This window comes from Hemicordylus capensis, chromosome 2, assembly GCF_027244095.1.
Source record: "Hemicordylus capensis ecotype Gifberg chromosome 2, rHemCap1.1.pri, whole genome shotgun sequence".
NCBI classification, from domain to species: Eukaryota; Metazoa; Chordata; class Lepidosauria; order Squamata; family Cordylidae; genus Hemicordylus; species Hemicordylus capensis.
In genome coordinates, this window is record NC_069658.1 from 425,793,088 (window position 1) to 425,817,531 (window position 24,444).

Below are 24,444 nucleotides of genomic sequence, written 5' to 3' on the forward strand. Positions count from 1 at the left end.
GAGAAAGACAGCAAACCACAGAGTCCGGCAATTTTCCTCGCGGCTAGAGCGGCCCAGGCTTTCTTCAGCCTCCCCATATAGACGGATTCTCGCGCATCCGGGTTGGAGGGGAGTTCGTGTATTTCCGGTGTAGGCGGCAGCGGCCGGCCGCAGTAGTGGTAGCAGCAGCAGCAGCAGCAGCAGCCGGGGCGGGGGAGATAGAACGGGGCTGCGGGGTAGCGGTCAAGTCCGAGACCGGCCGAGAAGGAGGTAAGGGGAGGCGGCAACAGCAGGGGGGGGCAGGCAGGCAGGAAGAAGCCGGCCTAGGCATGGCCTTGAGAGGGGCGGGAGGTGATGCTGGGGGGGGGGGGCGCGCGTGTTTGTGCTGGAGTTGGAGGGCGGGGAGGAGGGCGGTGATGCCTGTGGGCGGCGGAGCCGCCGAGCCGCCCTGATGCTGGTGGCGAGGAACTGGCGCTAGCCTGGGGGGATCCTCCGCCCGTGTGGACGTGATAGGAGGCGGTGGCAGCCAAGCCGCCTGGGTGGCAGGAGCAGCGGAGGGGAGAACGCAGGTGGCGATCCTCGGGGAGGTCTGTGGCTGGTCGGGGGTGGCTGAGGCGACCCAGCGAAGCGCGAGGGGGGGGTTCAGGTGCCCCCTGAGATGCAGCGGAGAGAGGGCTGCGCCTGGCCGTAGACGGGATAGGGGGGCTGGCCGGCGGCCCCTCTCTCCCTTGTCTCCCCTCCCTCTCCTCCTCCTCGGAGTTCAGGGGCGGTGTACATGGTGGTGGTTTTTCCGCTCTCTCCTACACACGCGTCTGTCCTGGCAACTGCCCTGTGAGGGAGGTTAGGCTGGGAGAGGGGGAGTGCCTGGCCCAGGGTCCTCGGGTGGCTTGCACTGCTGAAACCCCGGTCTCCATCTGACCACTCCACAGCACAAATCTCTCTGGGTGGCTTTGGGGGTTGTGAGGCAGGCTGACATGAGGGCGAGGGGATGGAGGAGAAGGAATGCTGAGCTTCTTGGAGAAAGGAACGGGGGAATAATACATATATGTGTGTGTGTGTGTGGATAGTGCCATTAATGTGTGGTGCTTTACGGAGTAACAGCAAAAAGACAGGTCCTTCCCCTGAGTTTACAGTCTTAAAAAACAAGCAGATTGGTCGAAAAGACCGAAGCCTCTAGTCAAGGTTATGAGTGGGAAGGAGGAGGGGTGGAGTCTCTGCGAAGAGGGTATGCAAGGAATGAGAACAGGAGGGAAGCTCCTTTCTGGGGAAGGAAATGGAAGGATTAGAGCCGTGGGGTTGCAACACTCCTATTTAGAGGCTTGGTGTGTGTCAGAGGGGTAGTCTGCAAGGGAGGCAATGTGGAGATATTGGAGCGTGGCTGAAGACTGACTGTTGGAAGCCGGCGCTGGAGTGCGGGGTGGGGGAGCGAAATAGCGAATGTTAGTTTACAGGGGAATTTGTCAGGCACCTGAGAGACTGGCTGGGAAGCCTCTGACCAGGGGAGGCAGCAAACTTTTGTTTTTTGAAAGAAGAAAGCAAGCAAGAAACAAATAAATCAACAAGAAAACAAGGGGGAAAGGACAAGGTAAATTTTAGGGCTAGTCTTATTTTGGGGTTTGATTTCCGGCTGGCTAGAGGTTTGTTTCTGACAGGGCAGTTTCAGTTGTGCATAGAGAGATGGTGGGTGGGGACCAGTGTTGTTTCAAAAAAAAAAATTCTTCTCTGTGCGGGATGAGTTTTGTTCTGGGCAGCAGTATCAAGGCAGTGTGTGCGCATGTGCATTCAGAGTGGGACCCTTCCTGATTAAACCTGAGCGGGATCTTAAATGAACTGAGTGGATATCAAAAAGTGTGTGAGTGCATGCACAAGCTCATGCCTGAGAGGGAACAGTGGTAGGGATTAGCTGCAGGTGTGAAACACAGCTTGTGGGAGGGGCCACATTCCTGAGGTGGCTCAGTTTGGAAAGCTCTTGAGAAGACAAGGCTCAGACTGGGGTGCTTTCCAGATTAAGCTCCTTAAAAGCAGCAAAATGCTTCCGTTCAGGCAAATCACATTTGAAAGGTAAACAGGGGGAGCAGTCTCGTGGAAACTAACAACCCTAAAAAAAGCAACCTTTTTATACTGGATACACAATGTCATAGCACTATATCGCAGTGATTAAATTCAAAATGAGGCATTGGAAATGTGAATGGCACCCTGCTGTCAGCAGTGTCACAACACATGAAGTGTGGAAGCACACTTCAGAGATTTGCTGTGACCCTGTTGCAGGGTGTAATCTAGAAATTGTCCGGGGGAGCTTTGCTCCCTGGAGCTTTGTGAACAGGAGTTTGCTAATGATATCAACGGAGTTTTGAGTGGAGTTTAGTGGGGAAGTGTTTAGGGAGGCACGCAAATGGCCCCCCTTTATAACAAAGGAGACACCCAGCACAAGGAGAAGGTGAGTAGTATCCCACTTTCGTAATTTTCTCGAAGGACAGAGCTTGAAACTTTTAATTAGCTGAAAATTGCAGCTAAGATCTAGCTTTCAGTAAACAAGCTCCATATATTCTAAATAGCCAATAAAACTAGTTATGAAGGTAGAATGCCACTAGGGGAGGGGGTGCTTCCCAATGTATTCCACAGAGTGTTGCATGTATGACTATCTGCCTGAGGGGCAGAAGTTGTAGCTATGTGCTTGGTGCTAAGAGCTCCTGGCTCTCGGGGAACAAAGGTCAAATGACAGTAAGGGAGATGGCACGCGCCTACACTAGGTAAGAGACTTTGTATATATGTGTTGATATATCAATGCCAGGAGCCTCTGAGGCAAGATGGGTTAGCTGGAGTGCTTTGTTGCTAATGAAAACATAGATATAGTGGGCATAACATAAACCTCGTGGAATGGTGAGAACCAGTGAGACACATTCCTGGATACAAACTCGACAGAAAGGACAGGGAGGGGTGGATTGGGGGTTGGAGTAGTGCTGTATATTAAAGAAGGAATAGAATCCAACAAGGTCCAGATGAGAGGTCACAGAGAGCAGAGCTGCTCTTGTGGTAGCAAGCATGACTTGTCCCCTTAGCTAAGCAGGGTCCACCCTGGTTGCATATAAATGGGAGATTAGAAGTGTGAGCACTGTAAGATATTCCCCTCAGGGGATGGAGCTGCTCTAGGAAGAACAGAAGGTTTCAAGTTCTCTCCCTGGCTTTTCCAAGGTAGGGCTGAGAGAGATTCCTGCCTGCAACCTTGGAGAAGCTGCTGCCAGTTGTGATAATCTATAATCTATCTATCTATGTATATATTTCTCTTAGGTGTACTCGTTGCTAATCCTATGTGTGGCAGCTCTTGCGAGAGTTCGCGAGCAAGCTGCTGGTAGGGGAAGTGGAAAGTGGCGCCGCCAGAGGCGAGGCGGGAAACAAAGCAGCGGGGGTGTGTGTGCAAAATGGCAGTTGGGGACAGGCGGGAGAAAGCTGTGGCAGCAGGAGGGGGAGAAAGCGGCAGCGGCAGGCTGGGAAAGAATGTGGCGGTGGCAGGCTGGGGAAACGAGGCACAGATGTTCTGTGCCTGGCCCAGCTAGTTGAAATGAAATTTCTTAGTAGGAACGTGCTTTCGTCCTCTGAATCAGAACCCTAAGAGTGACCTGGAGTCAGAGAAGCAAATCAGAGAGGTGTCAGAGAGGCAGAGCTGTAATAATTAGTGACTTCAATTACCCTTCCATAGACTAGGCAGATAGAAGTGACAAGAGATGATGTTCTAAACTTTCTGGAAAAACGGAAAACTAGCAAATCACCAGGGTCAGATGGCATCCATCCAAGAGTCCTCAAAGAACTCAAATGTGAAATTGCTGGACTCCTTGCTAAAATATAGAACTTATCCCTGCAGTTAGGTTCTGTACTGGAGAACTGGAAAATAGCCAATGTAACACCGATTTTCAAAAAGGGATTCAGGGGCAATCCGGGAAATTACAGGCCGCTTAGCTTAACGTCTGTTCCAGGCAAATTGATGGAAAGCATCCTCAAGGATAAAATTGTAATGCACACATAGAAGAACAGGCCCTGCTGGGAGAAAACCAGCATGGCTTCTGCAAAGGGAAATCTTGCCTCACAAACCTTTTGAAGTTCTTTGAGAGTGTCAACAAGTGTGTGACTAAAGGTGATACAGTTGATATAGCATACTTGGACTTCCAAAAAGCTTTTGACAAAGTTCTTCATCAAAGACTCCTGAGAAAACATAGCAGATAAGGGGACAAGTACATGTATGGATTGCTATCTGGTTGAAAGACAGGAAACAGAGGGTAGGTATAAATGGAGAGTTTTCACAATGGAGGGAAGAAAGAAGTGAGGTCCCTCAGGGATCTGTACTGGGACTGGTGCTTTATTCATAAATGATCTAGAAGTGAGGGTAAGCAGTGAGGTGGCCAAATTTGCAGATGATACCAAACACTTTCAGGTAGTGAAATCCAAACGAGATTGTGAGGAGCTCCAAAAAGATCTCTCCAAACTGGATGAGTGGGTGACAAAATGGCAAATGTTGTTCAATATTTGCAAGTGTAAAGTGATGCACATTGGGACGAAAAACCCCAACTTCAAGTATATGTTGATGGGATCTGAGCTGTTGGTGACTGACCAGGAGAGGGATCTAGGGGTCGTGGTGGGCAGCTTGTTGAAAGTGTCAACTCAATGTGTGGCAGCTGTGAAAAAGGCCAATTCCATGCTAGGGATCATTAGGAAGGGGACTGAAAATAAAACTGCTAATATTATAATACCCTTATACAAAACTATGGTGCGGCCACACCTGGAGTACTGTGTACAATTCTGGCCACCACATCTAAAAAAGGACATTGTAGAACTGGAAAAGGTGCAGAAGAGGGCAACCAAGATGATCAGGGGCCTAGAGCACCTTTCTTATGAGGCAAGGTTACAACACCTGGGGCTTTTTAGTTTAGAAAAAAGATGACTGCGAGGAGACATGATAGAGGTCTATAAAATCATGCATGGTGTGGAGAAAGTGGATAGAGAGAAATTCTTCTCCCTCTCACATAACACTAGAACCAGGGGTCATCCCATGAAATTGATTGCCAGGATCTGGCAAATCTAGGACCAACAAACGGAAGTACTTTTTCACACAATGCAAAATCAACTTGTGGAATTCTCTGCAACAAGATGATGTGACAGCCAACAACCTGGATGGCTTTAAGAGGGGTTTTGATTACTTCATGGAGGAGATGTCTATCAATGGCTACTAGTCGGAGGGCTGTAGGCCATCTCCAGCCTCAAAGGCAGGATGCCTCTTGAGTACCAGTTGCAGGGGAGTAACAGCAGGAGAGAGGGCATGCCCTCAACTCCTGCCTGTAGGCTTCCAGCGGCATCTGGTGGGCCACTGTGTGAAACAGGATGCTGGACTAGATGGGCCTTGGGCCTGATCCAGCAGGGCTGTTCTTAAGTTCTTATGTAGGTGTAGAACCATTGGGGAACAGTGACCATAGTGTGAGCCAAGTCAGCTTATATGTGAGTGGAGTGTTGCCAAGGAAGTCCAACACAGATACCTTGGACTTCAGAAGTAGAAACTTATAAAAAAAAAATCAGGGGACTGGTAAAAAGGAAGTTAGGAGGGTCAAATCACTCCAGAAAGCATGGAACTTATTTAAAACCACAATAATAGAAGCTCAGTTGGAGTGTATACCAAGAAGGAGGAAAGGTGACACCAAGTTCAGTAGGGCGCCCACAGGGCTAACAAGTAGATTCAGGGAAGCTATAAAAGGGAAGATGACTTCCTTCAGAAAATGAAAGTCCTGCCCAAATGAAGACAACAGAATGGCACATAAACTCTGGCAAAAGAAATGCAAGGAGACAATAAGGGATGCAAAAAGAATTTTAGAAGCATATAGCTAGAAGTATCAAGGGGAATAACAAAAACTTTAAGCATATCAGAGGTAGAAAACCTGCCAAGGAGGAGGTTGGCCACTTAAATGATGAGGGCATGAAAGGAATTAAGTATACGGAGATTGCAGAGAACCTGAATGAGTTCTTTGCATCTGTCTTCACAGCAGAGGATATTGACCACATACTTACTCTAGAACTGAGCTTCTCAGGCTTGAACTGGGCCAATCTAAGAGGCGAGAGAGGATGTTCTAAACCGTCTTAAAACATTTAAATTGGATTACCAGGGCCAGATGGCATCTACCCAAGAGTTCTGAAGGAACTCAAATGTGAAATTGCTGATCTCCTAGCAAAAGTACATAACTTGGCCTTACAACCAGGCTCTGTACCAGAGGACTGGAAAGCTGCTAATGTAACTCCAATTTTCAGAAAGAAATCCGGGGGTGGGGGTGGGATCTGGGAAACTGCAGGCTGGTTAGCTTAACTTCTGTGCCAGGTAAATTGATGGAAAGCATACTTGAGGACACAGTTGTTAAGCACATAGAAGTCTGAGTCTTGATGAAGGAGAACCAGCATGGCTTCTGCAAGGGCAAGTCTTGCCTTATTAATCTTTTGGAGTTCTTTGAGTGTGTCAGCAGGCATGTGGATAAAAGTGATCTGATTGACATAGTATACATAGACTTCCAAAAGCTTTGACAAAGTTCCCCACCAAAGACTCTTGAGTAAACGTAGCAGTCATGGGATAAGGGGACAGGTTCAATTGTGGATTCATAATTAGTTGAAGGACAGGAACCAGAGAGTAGGCATAAATGGACAGTTTTCACAATGGAGGGAAGTAAGAAGTGGGGTCCCCCAGGGATCTGTACTGGGATTGGTGCTCTTTAACTTGCTCATAAATGCAGTTGGGTTAAGCAGCAAAGTGGCCCAATTTGTAGATACTAAACTATGTAGGGTAGTGAAATACACAACAGATTGTGAGGAGCTCCAAAAGGATCTCTCCAAACTGGGTAATTGAATGACAAAATGGCAAATGCAGTTCAATGGGCACTTTTGGACATAGCGTAAAACCCTGGTTAGACAAACCTGTGGTTAATCCTTGAAACTGGGAATCATCCCGCAGACTATCATCCAACCATGGTTTTGCAGCATCCAGCTTATGGGCAGCGAGACCCTACTCTCTTTCTCGGCCGTCCAGACTGCATCACAGCAAGCTCCATTCTGCTTGTGTCACCACACTGTGTCCAAGGCGTTGGTACACTAATGGGGCTGCAGCCATTGGCCATGATGTTGGGGTGGGCATGGCTAGCATGATCATGCCTTTTTGGTATCTCCCTCCCACCTTTGGCAGCGCGAAGACGTTTTAACCTTTCCTTCCACCACTTCTAGCACTGCCCTTGCGAGAACTATCAAACCACACAGTGATGCACAAGCACAATGCTTGCCACCACCCCCCAAATGGCAGTAGGCACTTTTGGTAACTTATAGGGCCCATGGTTAAGGAAACCATTAGGGATCAATGAAGTTGGGCATGGGGGCAGTTGTCTGTTGGCTTTCAGGGTATGTGAAGGAATGGTGCCCCGTGATAATGCATACTGTGGTGTGTCTGCACAGCTGCTCAAGGAACCTGGCATGGGTGCTCCTGCCCGGAAAGGCTGTGAATGGTGAGGCTATGTGACTGCCACCTTTGCCCAGGGGACTTTACCTGGGTTTTGTGTGCATTAGGGATTAAAGACAAGGGGACGGTTCTGCATGTGGTTTGCGATCATCGCATTAGAAAGGGCTGCCATGTGGAATTTCTCTGGTAGCGATTCCTGTGCTAAAACATACCCTGCCATCCGATGGCAGTCTGCAACCAGCAAGTGGACTCTCCCTAGGGGGAATTTGCTTGTCGCCCTGGCATTAAATAGCCAGAAAAATGGCTTTCCACTTCTAGCACTGAGGATCCCTGCATTCCCTTTTGGGGGGTCTTTTTTTAATCTTCTTGGGGGGAACTACCTGTTTTCCCCAGTGTGTGTGGGGGGGTAGGCACTTGGGGGGCCCTTCCTCCACCCCTGGGAAGAGGGGATTGGGCCCCTCTCTTCCCATTTTAGCTGTGTGAAGACAGACAACAAGAGCTTTCATCACTTGATGCCATTTGTGCTCCTGATGAGTTCTACTCCGGGTGGGGTGTCAGTACAAGTACATTGGTTGCCCATTGAAGCTAGTAATAGGACATTCTTCATGGGTCTGAGGCCACACCCTCCTAGCCCCCCTACCTTCTCCCCTGTGATGCTCTATAAGCCAGCCAATCTCTTCCCCATAGCAAGTTAGGCTCCTCCTGCCGAAGACCTTGGAGGAACTCTGCATTGAAAAGGCACCAGAGGAGGAGAAGCACTTTACACCTGAGGCCGCGTCCACCCTACTGTTTGCCTGTACACATGGGTGGTAGTTAAAGGACAGGTAACATGGACGTACACACAACACATTGGGGCAAAAAGTGATCACTTAAATTTCTGTTGCAAGAATGGGAGGGTTTCCATTGGCGTCGCCACTCCAGGTGCTTCCTTGGTTGATCCTTAATGGAACCACATGTGTGTGTGGTGGCAGCATCCAACCTTTTCCAGCTTTAAGAGTGGCGTGCCCATCTAACACCATGCAGCTCTCTGCCTTGCTGTTGGAAGATGCTCCCATGCGTATCTTGCAAAAGCTCCTTTTGTTGCCCATGCTTCCTTGATGCTGCTCTGATATCCTCTCTGCCAGAGCAGGGGTGGGTGCAGTATCCCTGCCTTGCCTGGGCATTTGGCCACTGCTGCTCTGGCTCCCATGAGGGGATGGCAGATCCAGGTGGTCCAGCAGCAGGATGTCTTCTCTAGACTTGAAGATGATGTGAAGGATGCAGCAGGCCACTATAACTTGTGAGACCAGATTCTTCTCCACATCCAGCAAGGTTTAGAGGGTATGCCAATGGGACTTCAGCCTACCTAAAGCCTGCTCCACCACCATTCGCAAACTGCTGTAGCAGAAATTGAAGTTCTTCTAGAAGGCGCCTTGAAAGGTTCATGATAGGGGGTTACTAGCCATTTCTGAAGGCTGTATCCCTGGACCCCAAAAATCACAGGAGTCAAAGGATGGCCACTGATAAGCACGTGTAGTTCAGTTACCCAGGTCCTGGCCCTCAGTTTTGCAACAAGAGGAGAGGTCTAGAAGATTGTTGAGCTGTGGCTTCTGGACACCCCAGTGTAGATGTTCATGAAATGCCTTGTGTAGTTTACAACACCTTGCAGATGCTATAGTAGTGCTTGCAGCTGTAGTACTCATTGTGGGGACAGGGATGCTGAAATCTCCACGCGTGTCTTGTCTATATACCCAGTGAGAGCCAGGAAATGCTTATGCAGGAACCCTGCCATCCTCTTCTGCGGGTTGCCCACCCGGATTACATCGCCAAGGAAGAGCTTGTTCAAGAGAATAATTACTTTCCGGAAAAGTTAGCACGTCATCAAGGTGCCCAGCGCAAACAGGTTGCTGAGTGTCAGATAGTTCACATTGGAGGCCAACTTGTACAGTGTGAACTGAGCTTCTCAGGCTTGGAGGCTGAAAAACTGGGCCAATGGGATGACAAGGGAAGATGTTCTAAACTGTCTTGAGAAACTAAACATTAACAAATCACCAGGGCCAGATGGTATCCACCCAAGAGTTCTAAAGGAACTCAAATGTGAAATGGCTGATCTAGCAAAAATATGATACTTGTCTCTGCAATCAGGCTTTGTACCAGAGGACTGGAAAGTAGCTAATGTAACGCCTGTTTCCAGAAAGGGATCAAGGGGGGCTCTGGGAGATTACAGACTGGTTAGCTTAATTTCGGTGCTGGGTAATCTGACGGAAAGCATATTTGAGGACAAAATTGTTAAGCACATAAAAGTACAGGTCTTGATGAAGGAGAACCAGCATGGCTTCTGCAGGGGCAAGGATGCCTCACTAATCTTTCGGAGTTCTTTGAGTGTGTCAGCATGCATGTGGATAAAGGTGATCCGGTTTGCGTAGTATACTTGGTTCCAAAAAGCTTTTGACAAGGTTCCCCACCAAAGGCTCTTGAGTACATTTAGCAGTCATGGAATAAGGGGACAGGTTCATGTGTGGAGTGGTAACTGGTTTATGCAGAGGGTAGGAATAAATGGATAGTTTTCACAATGGAGGGAAGCACTAAGCAGTGTTCCCTCTAACAGGGATTCCCAGATGTTGACTAAAACTCCCATAATCCCCAACAAAAGGCTGCTACAGCTTGGGATGCTAGAAGCGGTAGCCAACATCATCAGGGAATCTTTGTTAGAGGGAACACTGTTACTAAGTATGGTCCCCCAAGGACCAGTACTCTTTAACTTGTTCATAAATGATCTAGATGTTGGGGTAAGCTGCAAAGTGTTTATAAATAACTTTCTGGCCATTGGGAGGGTAATCTAAAGCAATGGTTTCTTGAATACCACTGCTGAATGAATGGATTCCCCCCCCACACACACACAGATCCTCTTGACCATCCCCTACTCCCAACTCTCCCCTAGTAGATGGAGTCCCCTCCTCAACACATCTGAAGGAGTGGTTTTTGCTTAGAAGGAGCATGCAGTGCTTTGTATTTCTTCCAATCTACTCCCCAAATTAGGCCTACATAAGACATCTCTGTTCTGCCCACTTCTGTGCTCCCTAAAATAACCATTGCCACACCACAAAAGATGTCTGTTGCCCCAGGTGCATTGAGACATACCCATCCCTTGGATAATGACGATATTGCACATTGTCCACCTTGGGGCAGTGACACATGGGCAAAGTGGCACATTTGTTAAGTCTGGAGCACAAGAGTCACATTGATTGATTGATTGATTGATTGAACATATTTAACTTATCTTCTATATAATTATTTCTCTGTGACGCGTGGGAATGTGTCCCGCCACTCTCTTGAGAGTGGCGGGCCCGGCCACGGTGGGGAGGTGGCGGGCCTGGCCGCGGTGAGGAGGCAGTGGCGGGCCCAGCCACAGTGAGGAGACAACTGCAACATTGGCTTGATGGTAGATGAGGATAAATTTGTAAAAATACTAATTAATGTAAGTCGTCTAAATAAATGCACAGAACACACTGAAATACTGCAGATATCTAACCATATATGGAGCAGGGTTAATGCATGGGCTAATTTTAATATGGATGGAAAGTAGTTACTGAAGGTGCAGTATGATAACAGTAGATTAACTTGGGCTGTAGTAACAATTCCAGTACTGTATATCACAGCTTTCCACGACAAATTTTCTTTGGCTGTTTGAGCCAGCTCAAAAACTTAGGAGCTAGACTGCTGTCAAATCCGTGGTGTGTGTGCGTGTGAGGGGAGGGTTTTGGGGGGATCCGCTGCTTGTTGCCAGCAGTGCCCTCCACTTCATGTGAGAGAAGGTGGACTCCTTGCCTTGTTTGCTTCCATCTATCTTGTTTACTGCACCCGGTTGTATCTGTCTGGCTCAAGAAGGCAGTGTATAAACAGGATCAAGAGGAGGAGTGAGCAACCTGTCCCTGTCCTGCCTGGTTACTTTTCCTCCTGGTCACATCTGTCTATTGCCTGGCTCAGGTGCCATGCTTAATTGTCCAGGTAGCATGACAAACGGGTGTGTGGGAATTGTCGAGCCCTGGCTTGAAAGTATGAATCATGATTTTGGTTCCCTGTTGCATTGAATCGTAAAATTTGAGATTGAGATACAATCACTTTTCTCTCTATAGTTTTTCCATCTGTGTGTGGAATGAGTTTTGTTCTGGGTGGCAGTATCAAGGCCGTGTGTGCACACGTGCATTCAGAGTGAGGCCTTCTTGCTTCATCCTGAGCAAGATCTAAAATTAACTGAGTGGACATCAACAAATTCGAGAGCACGCACATGCCTTAGAGGGAACCCTGGATACAATTTTTGACCTAACACGAAGATATACTTAGTATTACAGCTCCATGTCAGTTTTCTTGCTTTTAACACTTAACCACTAGTTTTAATCTAAAATTTTCTTTCATGAGGCATGAACAGTAAACTTTAAGAAAAATCATTCTTCAATATCATATTAAGTGGTGAATGTGTTGCATATCAATAGCTTGTCTTGATCAAGCTGTTTTTGTACAGATCACAACAGGAACTTAATGATATTTGAAAAAGTGTACTTTTTAATAAAAATTGTTGCGTAAATAATGGTCTAATATGTAATGTTGGGCCCATTTCCCATATGTGCATCTGTTTGCCTGAAGAATCATCCTTTGTTTGGTCTGATTCTCTTCAAAATGACTAGTTGACTGATCTGTGACTCTTATGGTACAAGCCTTTGATTGCTTGCTTGCTCTGCTACTGCAACATAGTTGTCCACCTCTGTCTCATATGCTCTTAAAACCCTATTCTATCTCCTTGCTACACCTTTGTGTTGGTGTGAATTTGTTAGCACTGAGTGCCTTGGGCTGCTCACCTCACTTAAGATCAAGTAGAGTCCATGTTTTCCTGCTCCAAATAACCCCTTTGCCTTTTGCTTCTGCTATATAAATACTATTTTCTGGCAGTAGCACAGGTTGCTGCTTCCCAGGTATTGATAACATAGGGCACAGGATGAGGGGGTCCTTGCACTGATGCAGGTGGGCTTGCATTCATTTTTATGCTCTGATGCCCCAAGTACAGATGAGCAGAGTCAAGACCTGCCTCAGAATGGTGGTGGTGTGTAGGAGGCTAGTTACACTCTCATTTGAGACAGAAGATGGTGTTGGAGGGATGTATTTTCAGTTAGAAAATCAATTTACGCTGTAAGTAAGAATTGTACTGAATGAAAACTCAAGTGGTAGAAGTCAAACAACTTTATTTAGAGACTTATTGCTTCATTTTGTTTTCTGTTGCCACTGACAATGGGACTGAAGAATTTAGAAATGTACGTTACAAGGAAATATTCAAAGACTGGGCTAATTATGAGGAAAGTATGTCTTTATTTTAAGCTGTTACTCAAGGGAACTAGATATTGGGCGCTTGTAGAGATGATGCTGTTGGAAAATCAGGTCTAAAATAAGTCAAACATAATGACATTATGTTATGAATAACTTGCCCTGCCCATGGAAATGGGCTAGATTTTAATAAGGTATCTTGCTGTCTTTATTATTATTTGGATGAAATTCATTACTAGTACAAAACATAAGCAGGTACATATTTGGGATAGCAAAGCATGTCCACATAGCTGATGATATAGTGCTGAAATATTATTTTCTGGGTGTGTGAATAGTTCTGTGGGCTTCCATGTGGTTATTAAGGGTATTGTATCGAGCATCTGCATGTCTTGCCATGTTACTATTAATTGGTGCTTTTCATTTCATATGAAAACTGGTACTTTGTGCTCTTATGTATTCCTGTGGCAACAGATCCTGCCTGCAGAGAAGAATGATGACCTAGTCTGAATGAGGTGGAGTGGGAAGAAGATGGGCCACTGTGAGAGATTCCTTCAGAAGAGCAAATCCAAGTTAACCTTCTTTTGTTGCTGTCCAGGAAGGAATTTTACTGCAGAAGGTAAAATTTTCTGTTTGTTCTTTCAGTGCCTAAAGCACATCCACCATTTTTTCTAAGCCCCCTGCCAGAAAAGAAAAGGGGGAAAAGGATGAGGCTGTAATTCAGTGATAGGGCATGCACTTTCCAAGGTCCCAAGTTCAATCTCTGGCATCTTCAGGGAGGGCAGTGAAGAGCCACTGGAGATCCACTGCTAGTCCGTGTACAGTACAGAGTTAGATGGACCAATGGTCTGACTTAGAAGAAGGCAGTTCCCATGTTCTCATCTCTTTGTGTACTGAAATTCCTATATATTTTACCAAACTGATAGATTCAGTTTCTGGCATGTCCTGTTCTTTCGGAAAAATAAAAGGTGACATCTTTAACAGGATGCTATTGGATTACATTTATATGTGTGCTTTTGTTTTTGTTTTTTTTACTTTGACGTTCATACTTGGTTGCTATTTAAAACATCAAGTTTCTTAGTGACTTGCTATTGGAAGTAATATGAGAGTCTACAAAGATCTTTAAAATCTAGTTGTGCATTTTTGTTATGTTTGCTTGTAATCCAGAGTTTACAGCCAAGCTCTAATAGCTTCTCTACAGTGCAGAGTGTAAGGAACATAGCGATTTTATTCATTCATTCATTCATTCATTCATTCATTCTATTTTTATACCGCCCTTCCAAAAATGGTTCAGGGCAGTTTACACAGAGAAATAACAAATAAATAAGATGGATCCCTGTCCCCAAAGGGTTCACAATCTAAACAGAAACAGTCACTGGAGGTACTGTGCTGGGGGTGGATGGGGCCAGTTACTCTTCCCCTGCTAAATAAAGAGAATCACCATATTAAAAGGTGCCTCGTTGCCAAGTTAGCAGGGCAAAGAGGGCAGGTGGCAGAGTTGATTTACCCAGCTCTGTTTTGGCTACATTTCTGGAGCTAGACTGAATTGTGTTCAAATTCAGTTCTGTTAGGAACATCGAAACATTTTCTTGATGATCTGACATAGGATATGTATAATGAGTTCAGGTCTCAGTGCTGTTTTCCTTGCCATATTTGAATAACCAAGATTCCCCTGGAAGCTATACCACTTCTAGGGGAGAAAAAAGGATCTGCTGGATGCCGGTGTCTTTTTTTCAAGAGAAATGGTCCCTCCTATAGTACTACTGTAATTCTTACATGACAGGACCCAACAATGGGTTAAAGGAGTTCTACTAGCAGGTTAATGACTGTGGATTTTGCAGTACAGCACAAGGAGGTATTGGAACAATCCTAAGAAAAGGGCAAGATGGTGAAAGAAGTGGTAAGGTGTAATGTGCTCTATGTGGGGCTGCCTTTGTACGTAGTTCGGAAACTACAATTGGTACAGAATGCGGCAGCCAGATTGGTCTCTGGGACAACATGAAGGAACTACATAACACCAGTTTTGAAAGGCTGCCAATATGTTTTCTGATGAAATACAAAGTGCTGGTTCTTACCTATAAAGCCCTTAACGGCTTAGGTCCAGGCTGATTAAGAGAGTGCCTCCTTTGTCATAAACTCTGCTGCCTGTTACGATCTTCTGGAGAGGTCCGTTTACAGATGCCACTGGCTCGTTTGGTGGCAACCTCTGTGGTTGCCCCAGGGCTTTGGAATATGCTCCCCACTGAAATAAGAGCATCCCCTTTTCTGTTTGTTTTCAGAAAGAATCTCAAGACTCTCCTGTTTTTGCAGGTTTTTAATTAGAATTAATTTTAATAATTTCAAAAACTTATTTTAATAACTATTTTATTCTATTGTTTTTATTGTCATGTATTTTAATATGTAACTTTTAAATATTTTAAATTTTGTACACTGCCTAGAGATGTATATATCAGGCAGTATAGAAATATGATAAATAAATAAATTAAATAAAGGGATTAAGATAAAACGTAGTTGAAGAGATGTAAGCAGTAGGGAATGAGACAAGCAGAGAAATCTGTCAGATACATTGTATGAGATAAGAGACAAAAGGTAGGAACAAGGCTATGCAGAGCTTTAAAATCAATTTAACTAAACACAGTAATAGGGAAACAGTAGGACGACACTTGGTTATGGCAGACAAGAAAGATCACATATGCAGTAAAGAATGAGGAAAGCAAATAAACAAATATTGAACTGCTTGGATTTGGGTGTAGGTTATGGAAAGAGTTTCCAGAAGTGTTTTGCTTTTCTGTGTTTCCTGGTCCTTTGAGCCCGTGTTGCTCAATTCCTTCCTTTTTCCTTTGATCTAATGGACTGAAGGAAGCAAAGATAAATGGCCAGACAGTGCTTATACAATATCATAAGTGCATTTAGGGAGCCTTACGCAGCTGTTCTCTTGTCTTAGGGAGGCTGTGGTGCGCTTAAGCATTTTGTTAGTGGCTTTTGTTAGTGGCTGGCTTGCCTTCCGCACTTCTGAAATCTTCAGCTTGGATGTCATGATTAGTTTCAGAGAGACATGGTGTTCTGAATGTAATTTAAACCATACCCTTTCTGAGGAATAATCTGCTTGGCACTTGGTAAATAGTAGACTGCTTGGACTGCACAAATATGAAGATGACCTGTTATTCACTGAGAAAAAGAGCTTCTTGCTGTTCAGTGCCAGTATTTTTCCTGAAAGAAAAACACTTCGTATAAACAAGACTTATAAATTACTTAAAGCTTTCATTAAATAGCAAAAAATAAAAACACTCCTGTATTCTGGGTTATTTCTAAGTTTCTATTGCAAACTCTGTTTAAAACAGTACACAATTATTACTTTGGCTTGGATGTTAATATAGGAGAAGTCGCTTTTATAAAACGAAAGGTTTAGGGTTTCAGGAATTGATTTGTCAATAGTACATGTGTATAAGAGACTTTCTGCCTGGATTGTTGATGTAGAAAGAATTATTCCTCCTTCAGCTATACTTGTTTGTGAAAATGCCTTGTGATGTTGCCACTTTCCAAATTGTTGGAGATAAACTGGATCACATGATCCTTGAATCTTTTTTTACTATCTTGTGTTTGTCTTGAATCTCTCATGATCTGTTGAGGTGATCTTCACTGTTTGAGCAGCTTGTTGCTTTTGATTATAGTTGTGTAAAATGACTGCTACAGATCAGCTGTCATGAAACAATTGTATGGTAATCATTGTCTTGTGAACTGGTTCCAGTGTTACAAACCCTCAAACCAAAGAAGAGTAAATAGATTCATTACTGACAGGACAACAGAAAAGAAGAAAGTTTCCTTAACTTAGATTGATTTGCTTTTTTAAATTTTGTGTTCCCAGATTTTGTTTCTCCAGTACTTAATTAGACTTGTAAGCCATATTGGCTACTTTATGTAGATAAGTAGCTTAAAATACTAAACTTATTTAAAAATGATTTAAAGGGTTGTTAATAGTGTTTTACTGCACTCCATCGTACTTTAAAAAAAATCTGTGCTTTAATTATGTGGATTTAGGAATTTGTTCTGGTTAATCTCACTCCAGTGGTTTAAGGAGAAAAAACAGACCTGGTTTGTGGGAGAACTTTTATAAATGTCTATAAATATTATCTTTATGTTAGATACATGTTGGAGAAATATAAATTTTGGATCCTCACTAATCTGTTTTGAAAAATGGAGATAAGGAAAAGACAAACAGCTCAAAACGTACTGTTAGGAGGCTGTTAGAATATTTATTGTACTGTTAGAATATTTTTTAATTAATTTATTTAGCAAGTCCCATGGCTGAATGGGGATTTGAACTCAGGTCTCCCTGGTCCTAGTCCAGCACTCTAACCACTACACCATGCTAGAATCGGCAAGCCTGCCAGCCTCTGCCAACAGAGGCAAGCCATGCTTTTATTATCAGCTGGAAGTCCCGTAGAGTACCCGCCCCCGTAAACAACTCACAAGCTCACCCTTTCACTGCTGCTTATAGTAGTCTATAAAACTGCTTCATATGTTTGCTTTATTTTTGCAGGCGAAAGTGTATTTTGAATGTTAGAATGTGTGAAGGGCAGGATGATTGTCTTTCCCAGCAAAGGTAAATGGATCGGGCAGCTATTCCAATGCAACAGACCCACATTTCTGATTCTTTGCTGTGAGCTGACTTGGTTTAACTGGGCTAATGTTATCTACAGGCAGCAAAGTCCTGGAGTCAGACTGGCTATAGTCCTACACTTGAATATTTAAAAGCTCTCGGTCTTGTATTTCTGTAATTGATAACATGGCTGTGTAACAAGCAAGAGTGGCTGTCTTTCTTTTGAAATAAGGGAGGCAGAGCACTTGAAGATACAGGAAGCAGGCGCCAGCGGTACAGTGTCTGTTATATAATGAGCTTCTTTGCTAAGTGACAGCAAGACAGCAAGGTGTGTTATGCATACAAAGGGCTCTAGTGTGATTGGAAGCCTCACCAGAATGGAGAATGAGTCTGTGTGCAGGTGCTTTTACATGTTTATATTTGTGTGCATGTTAAACTTTTTCTGTGTTTTAGACAGATTCCACCTTCTTATTTTAAATGGGGCCTGGGATTGGCCCAGAAAATGGTGCTCTTAATTGGTAACTATAGCAACTGAGTGCTATAGTAATAGTGCTATAGGGATGTGCAAACCAGTTTGAAGGTTTGGGGTCACCGAACTACTCCCAGTTCAGCTTGACCCTGGACTGAAACTCACCCACTCCAGCTTTTTTGGGGGGTATGTGAGCCATTTTGCTTTTGGAAAAAAATATTTTTAGTACTTATACCCTCTGGGGGACTTCTCCGAGGCCACAGGGGGTGGGGTCCATGGAGTTTCCCCCTCCCCCCGCTGGCCTTCCTTATGCCAAAAACTGCCCAGTTCGGGCATTCTTTGGCCCGTTCTGGGCTTTTCCTCTATCACAGTAGCCATTTTGGAGGCCGCTGTGCATGCGCAATGGGCCCCTGCATGGCCGGGTCATGATTTTCCCTTGGAGAAGCCCCCTGGAGTGGGTAAGTACTATTTTTTTAAAAACTCTAAATGGTTTGCGAACCCCCCTGAACCAAATGGGGGGGGGGTTTCTGATGGGAGGCAAAACCAAACTGGCCCAGTCAGGTTCAGACTCAAACCGGGCCAGCCAGTTTTGTGAACACCCCTACGAAGTGCTCACCTTCAAGCTTATACTTTTTTTTGGGGGGGAAGTTATGCTTTCCAGTCCATTGGGAACAGCCCATGTTTCACATCTTGGTGTGAATTTGGCTTAATTAACGATCTCCTAGTGAACCACATCACTTCTAAGCAAAATGTATGGTAGGCTTTGAGTGCATTTCTTAATGTGTCCCTTCTTGTGTTGTCAAAACCATAATATGGGTTCTGGATATTTCAGTACAGACCCCTTTGCCTTTGCAGCTGTTGCTTTGAGCCCCTAGTAGGCCCACTCTGCCAGAGGAGAACAGGATGCACTTTTGGGATGGGGTATAACTTAGTGATCGAGCACATGCTTTGCTGAGGGTCCAAGTTTTAATTCCTGGTATCTTAAGTAGCAGGGCTGTGACTATCTGACAGCCTGGTGAACCACTGCAGGTCAGAGTAAACAGAACTGCACTAGATGGGCCAAGGGCCTGACTCTGTATAAGATGCTCAGGGGTCAAGAAATATTGGTTCCAGTCACCAGCCAGACAAAATATTTTACTGGTTAGTTGGTTCTTCAAGCTAGATTGGTACTTTACTCTTAGGACTTTTTTCACTTGTCAGGCATCATTTTTCAGTTGTCATAGACTAGTGGCTTTCCTGAACTTTAGATGTACACGCCTGTAGTGGAGGCTGACTGGAAGGAGACAAAAACAAAGCAGCGACTCATACAGAAATTCAGCCGTCATCTTCTATGGTTCCTTGAGTTCATAGGAGCCTTTAACTGTTTTTCTTATGGCACACACTTTGGGGCAATAATTAGGTGTATCCTCTGGGGCAGCATGACTTGTTTCTTAACATGTGAACAGACACTACTTTATTTATTCATTCATTCATTCATTCATTCATTCAATTTTACTTTCATACTGCCTGATATGTAAATCTCTAGGCAGTGTACAAATCTCTCTAGGCAGTGCACTTTGTTGACTCTTACACCTTATGAGTGTTTGCATTGTCACCAATGCAGAGTCAAAGACTAACGCCTTATTAGCATGTGTATGTGTCCTATGAATCAGGGTGAGTATGAGGTAGCTCCGGAGCGACTGATCACTTACCGGATTTATCTGAAGCAGCTCTCCAGGCTCCGGGGCTTTCTTTTCCTTTCTTTCACATCCCGCCAACACTGCAAATCTGGTTAGCTGTCTGTGTAGGGCCTGGCCGCACCTTTTTTAGTCTTTCTTAGAATGAGCAGGGTTGCTTTTACTTTATCCCATTCATTTCTTTCCAGCTTCTTCTACCACAAAGCACTGCCTTTTGCTCCACTCCTGTTTCTGCACCAAAATTCTCCTGGAATTCAGGGGATTTGATGTTAATCTCCACCGGATGTCATGAAAATGCAAGCGTTGATATGGGGTAACTCTGTACCCCACACTGGCCAGCCTTGGCAACCATGGCAGAGAGGTACACAGAAGCATTACTGTTGAAGGAGCATTTATTATGCTTTGCTCTCCTGCTCCTCTTTTGCTTGATCTCACACTTATTTGCTTTTTTGTCCTTGCTTGTAGGAAAGGAGCCCATATTTATAGGCAATGATGATTGGCTGATATGAGATTTCTTATTTTGAAAGGCCAAAAGTGCAATGACTTGGCAAGAATGCCAAGGCCAAGAAGAGGTTCCTTCCTCTTGAGAACAGGTGATAATGACTTTTTCCTGTGTCCGGGGGTGACACAGGTGTCAGATAACATTGTTAGATGTTACGGGATAGTAACTGCTAGGTGAGATTGTCCAAAAGTTGCCCTTATGGCAAATTTTGAGTGCACCCTGGTCACCTACAAAACACTGAGGGATTGCACAAGGGGCAGTCATTGCTAGGTGCCAAGAGGTAAAAATGCTGAACTCTTTTTCTTCTCCTTCTTTCAAATTTGCCATTATGGTGAACTTTGAATGCATGCCGACCCATAAGTCAACCAAACAAAACTTGCAGAGGCAAACCAAGTCTTAGAAGAATATATTTCACTAAGATATTGGGTGTACCAAATTACAGTTCTACTTAAGATTGCCAGATGTGGACCTGGAGATTCTCCTTAAGAAGAATTCCAGGACCATGAGATCATATGCAACAGTGGTGACTTTCACCCCAGTGAAAGGGGGTGTTTACCAGCCCTTGTCTGCTGCCTGCTGTAGCAAGCAGGACTCTAGTTTTATCCTGCAGCAGCAGGAGAGAACAGGCAAATGCTGGAGTGGAAGCTGCTACTGCAGCATGCTTTCTTGCTGTTTAGGGCTTCTAAAGTTACAGGTAGAAGCTGGGTTAACACAATCCAGCAAACCATAATTTGGTGGATTTGGAATGTGGCTGCAGGGAGCTCCAAGTCTGTATTCTCCCTTCTCTTCTCCCCTGTGCCTACTTGTCCCCTGCTCCAGCACAGAGTTGTAATGCAACAGTCCTTGTTGATTAAACCATGGCTCCATGTGTCATCTGAACCTAGGAACTGTGGTTCAAAAAGGATTCCCAGGCAGGTGGGGTGAAAAGTTTTGTGTGAGGTTGCATTCACAACCCACCTACCTATGATTCCCTGGGTCATATGAACTGGCCCACAGTATTTGGTTCTAAGTCTGCCAGCCTTCTCTCCAGAAACTTTCATTTAGCTTTATAATAAACTGCTGGATCCCCGAAAAATTAAAACTGCAAACCATGAGTTAGGCATGTGGTGGTAATATAGACATCAGCTTCTATTATATGTAGGGTCAATGCTTTCAAGGGGGCCTTGGAAGTATCACAAAATAAACTTGCATATTAGACCTATATAAAACCACACACACACTATTATTATTCACTTAAATTCTTCTTTTTCTGTGACTGGAATGTTAATCATTTTAGCTTGCAAGCTGTCTCCTAAAGCAGAAAAACAATAGGTTGTATGTGAGCTGTAGTCTCATGACTCCATATTGCAATGAATAGCAGAAACAAGACAGTCATCTATGTGCTTTTTTGCTTTTGAAACTGAAGTTCCTGACAATGGCTGACATCCTGTGTCATGCCATTGCCCTTTTAATTTCAATGGAATTTCACTGAGTAGTCAGGACGTTGGTTTAAGATATAAGCAATCACAATATTTCTGATCACAATCTCTTCAAAGACCACTCTGAATGGAGTGCAGGGATATGGGCATATTTGATGAGATTGTGATCAGAAATATTGCAATTGCTTATATCTTAAACCAACGTCCTGACTACTCAGTGAAATTCCATTGAAATTAAAAGGGCAAGTTGGGCATTCCTCATTTAGACAGGAACAGTGGTTTTTAACTATAGTTGTCTAATTGTGTTCCCTCATATTGTTGGCATGAAAATGGAATTTAAAAAGCTGTACAGGCATTGAGCTGTACAGGCATTGAGTTGCATTATCTGCTGCTAGCTGATGGCAGTCACATGATGCAATTTGACTATAGAAAACTAAAAAATACAATGCAACTTGTGGTGGTGGGCTTCACCAGAAAGTTTTGGCCAAACTGTAAAATATTTCCAAATTTTTAGAGAAATTATGCTGCCTTTTTGATGTTAAGGTATAGGCCCGATGGCATTGATTTATCTGCCTGCAGCCGAGCAAGTTCAACATAAGCTACTGAAAACTTTGGCTGCCTTAACTTTTGTAACTGTTAAGCATGTCTCCTTGTGATCAGTACCAAAATAATTCACATTTAAACTCTTGGAGAAACTAAAGTCAGAAACAGTTTAACAACTTGAGAAGCAGGATCTGTTTGCAACTCTACAGACCATTCAGTGCATGTATACAGAGCTGATTTCAGAGAGAGGTAACTTGCTTACTACTTTTAAAAAAAGGAAGACCCTAGGTAAGCATCTTTTCAGGATTAAAACGTGGCACTCACATGCCAACTTCGCAGCCTATGTGTATATTACAATCACAACACATTTAATTTAGTCTTCAGTGGATGTCATAAACTCAGCTTTGTGCTTGGAGTGAAGTAGGAGGGTTGGTCACAGCTTAATTGGAAAATTCAGATTGATTCTTTTAGCTGACAGTGTTCTGCAAATTTCTTCTTATTAAAAGATTTTAAGTCATGTGTTTTTAAATGATTTTTTTAAATGTTTTTGAAAATAGTTGTACACCGCCCAGAGCCTCTGGATGGGGTGGTTTATAAATGTAATTAATAATTAGAAATGCACTCTATCAACCCATTTGTATTTTGAAATACATTGGGTAATCCAGAGACAGCAATTTAAGATTGGTTAATGCTACTATTCACGAACATTAAACCGTTATAATTTTTATTAATTATTTCTCTGTGTAAACCGCTTTGGAAACTTTTTTGTTGGAAAACGGTATATAAATATTTGTTGTTGCTGTTGTTGTTATATTTCTATGAAAAAGGATTACCAGTGTCTCTTAAGGCTGCTGTTTGAAATTTAAAAACAAAACTACTATATAAACTCCCAGTTTCATGTTAATGGGTTATTCGTGTTTAGTGGGATGTCAGATCTTTGATACATTTCTACTGGGTCAGCATTCTGTCTGATTAGGCTTGTGAATACGAGGAAAAGTCTCCATGGGTTTTCAGCACTGGAAAGGACCAATGTTGCTAATTAAACATTTTGAAGACTTTACAGTGTTAGGAAACAGTGATGTATTTACCAAATGACCACTGCTTTGCATGGTTCAGTTATGTTACTTCTTGACACACAGAACACAACTAGATGCACTCTTTATTTCCACTACCTGAAGATGAATCCTGAAGCTGGAGTTAGCTTGGTCTCACTGTGTGTTTTTCCTGCTCTCTTTTCCTTTGAAATTATTTAAGTCTTTTATGAATAACTTCTCCCTACAACTTGGGTAAATATGGGGTTAAAATATGCTTACTTCTAAAGTTAGAACAAGTCCAGCTGATGTCTTGGGATCACAAGGGTGAGTCATTTTTCCACCTAATCGGAGCCCATCCGTTTCAATCAGTTTGTGTACCCATCATGCCTCCAGGAACAGACAGAAAGTTGCCATAGCAAATTTCTGGTTAGTAGTAGACGGAGCCCCCAGAGCCCTAGTTCCTTTCCTTTCTCGCCCTATAGAGCAGCAGATAGAGTGCGCTCCTCAGATTGTATTCTTTACAGGTTTGTTTTATTCTTTCCCCCTTCTTCCTTGTCTCTCTCCTTTTGTGCAAAGGTGGGAAGGGAGTCCATTTATTTGATTTTTATAAATTCCAAATACTTTTTTCGTTTCAAAATTTGGCAGTTGGACGTTTGGTTATTTTCTATTAATTTACTTCGGGGAATTCCACCCTATGGACGCAGCCCAAGTGGCAGAAGCCTTAATAGGTTCACTATCGGAGCCCACCCCCAAAGCTCCTCCACCGGCTCAGCCTCTAGCTCCCAGCAAGAAAAAGTGGAGCCACTCTGCCTCTTCACCTTTCGAGAACATTTCTCATGCTGCTCCCGCCACTTCCCAGGCTGACGCCGAGCTTCTTACACAGCTTAACAAACAGGCAAAGAGAAAAAACAAATGTTTAAGTCCCGATTCAGCTCTTCCTCCTACCAAACTCAAGAAAAAGAAACTACCAATAGCTTGCCTCAGCGAATGCCTGCTTTTGCAGACAGTATGTCAGCAGCATCAGCCATGCCACATCCCCTCTTCACGTTTGATCACTCACAATGGAGTGAAATCGAAAGCGACTCGGGCGGGTACCATTTCCTCACCCGCAAACAACAAGACTGGTACTATCTTATGGGGAACCGAGCCTCCTGCTTCCCTCCGCAGCCCAGCCAGCAGCATCAAACTCCACTCCAATGAACAGCCTCGAAACCCTCTAACTCTTCCACCTCCGATGGACTCCGTCCCTTCTGCTGCAGTCCTCGTGAATAATGCGAATCAGAGAGATTATTTTGAAAGTATTCATCCCCTCTCAGATTATACCTCCAAGTGGCTAAAACAGTTCATTGCGAGGGAATTTTGCACTCTCCTACCAAGCCTTTTCTGTCCTCTTCCCCTGGCTCTGGCCAGTATGTAATGCTATTATCTTGATGGAGCAGGGCAGATTTGTACCTAGACCT

At 44.2% G+C, this 24,444-nt stretch overlaps 1 protein-coding gene across 11 annotated transcripts in view; it reads left to right on the plus strand.

The window, feature by feature from the left end:
- Positions 1-13: 13 nt before the first annotated feature.
- Positions 14-24,444, plus strand: part of RNF41 (ring finger protein 41) — a 63,469-nt gene continuing 39,038 nt past the window's right edge. For 2 of the 11 annotated variants that reach the window (XM_053291011.1, XM_053291018.1), the window contains exons 1-2: positions 15-249; positions 13,217-13,361. The gene's annotated coding sequence lies outside the window, so the exon portion shown is untranslated. Of the gene's footprint in view, positions 250-412; positions 567-927; positions 1,565-13,216; positions 13,362-19,675; positions 19,849-24,444 lie in introns of those variants that run through there. The other 9 variants (XM_053291005.1, XM_053291016.1, XM_053291009.1 and 6 more) reach the window with 8 other exon arrangements.